This window comes from Neovison vison, chromosome 7 (genome assembly GCF_020171115.1).
Source record: "Neovison vison isolate M4711 chromosome 7, ASM_NN_V1, whole genome shotgun sequence".
Classification (NCBI taxonomy): Eukaryota; Metazoa; Chordata; class Mammalia; order Carnivora; family Mustelidae; genus Neogale; species Neogale vison.
This window is the reverse complement of record NC_058097.1, coordinates 127,962,899-127,964,706: the sequence shown is the minus strand read 5'-3', so window position 1 is coordinate 127,964,706 and position 1,808 is coordinate 127,962,899. Positions and strand designations below refer to the sequence as shown.

Here is a 1,808-nt window from a genome sequence, read left to right as displayed (position 1 = left end):
TCATGGTGGACATTGTCATGACATAGTATGGAACATAGGGTTTTCTCAGAGTATTTTATTTTGCTTTCAATGAGATATATGATTTTTATGTATGCTATGATAAGCTGGCTATAATAATTAGCCCTAATTACAGATCAACTTGGACAAATTCCATCACAGGTAATTTAGATAGAGCAAATAGGAAGAAATCGTTAAGTTTATTAACACCAAGATCATTTCCAGGGTACACGAAATGAATAGGAACATACTTAGAAGAAATCGTGTCAGTTTATCATTTTTAATTATTTTTTATTCTCAAATGCTTTCTGCTAGGCAAAACAAGACTTTATTGAAACTCCATTGCAAAATTTGAGGTTCTTATTTTCAATATTGTTTTTGGATAATAAAAGCTACATTGTAACTTTTTTCATGATATTGTCATTACAACTGTAAAGTTATATTTTACCATTTCTTTTAATGTTTACTCTTTGCACCTTAATATCAATATTGACATTAATTTTGGATTTCTCTTTTTCTTGTAAAGAATGTATGTGTTACAAATTAACTCTAGGTAATGTTTTATAATATTGTCAAAGTATGCAACATTGATACACAATCGCTCCAGTCACATGTACAGTCTAAATTCTGGGGCAATTCCAAAAAAGTAGGAAAAGTGCATTTCTTATTTGGTCCTGCAGAAACTGCCTTGTGTGATCTGTTTATGTTTAGAAAGTTTCTATTATTAAGGCAATTAAAAAGCATGTGGAACATTTCACAAATTGTGTGTCATCCTTGTGCAGGGTCCATACTAGTATTCTCTGTATTGTTCCAATTTTAGTATATGTGCTGCCAAAGTGAGTATTATTTTGGCAACTTTTTGTAGAGAAGATAAAAATAATAGCAAAATTTTCATTATTGCTCACTCAAGGATCACATAAGAATTTATGCCTGATTTGAGCTCCCTATATAATGTAAACACCAACTTTATTTACCTTGGCTAAGTGACTAAAACTGAGGATATTAGAGTGTCCTATATTTCAAATGCAGATGTGTAAACTTGAACCTCCTCTTAAGCAAGCAATCATTTATCAGTTATATGTTGCAAAAATGTCGACATATTCTAGGATTATTCAAATTTTATAATCAGATACATTGGTGACAGAGTAGAAGGGTGAAAATGCATATTCTGAAAGGTTTGGGGATAATATTGAGACAGCATTTACAGCAAATATCAAATGCATTTAAAATTGCATTTTTTTTTAAAATCAAGAGTCGTATCTCCTGCCTCATATTATATATGTATTAATAATTGCATTAAGTAATGAAAACACCCAAAAAACTTTTTTCCCCTAAAAATACCTAACAACCTATTCCAAAAAAAGGCTATATAGTAAGGACATTTGGCTTTGCCAGCCACATGATTTCTCATCACTAGAGGGAGAAATATCCAGTTGATATGTAAACAGATGAGCATGGCTTTATTTCAATAAAAATTTCTTTACAAAGTAATAGGTCATAGTCAGATCTGTTCTTATATTCCACACCCAAGCTTTCTTTTACTGTTCCTTCCAACATACTCCCAATTTCCTGTTTCTCAAAGTAAGGAATTTTTAGCGCATGCTTCAGAATCAGAGCTGTTTGTTAAACAACCTAGACTGCTGATTTAGAACTTTCTGTTCCCATCCTCAGGATCTACATTTAAGGGGGTTCCTCCAGGCGATCATTTTTTTTTTTTTTAAGATTTTATTTATTTGGGGGTGGGAGGTGAGGAAGGGAGGAGGGAGAGGGTCCCAAACAGACTCTGCACTGAGCACAGAGCTGATGGAGTT

The 1,808-nt window shown here is 32.6% G+C and overlaps 1 non-coding gene across 1 annotated transcript; it reads right to left on the bottom strand.

Moving 5' to 3' along the window:
* Window positions 1–733: 733 nt before the first annotated feature.
* On the bottom strand, window positions 734–841 carry LOC122914795. The gene has a single exon (XR_006385872.1). It is a non-coding gene; the product is annotated as a U6 spliceosomal RNA (small nuclear RNA).
* Between the last annotated feature and the right edge of the window lie 967 nt (window positions 842–1,808).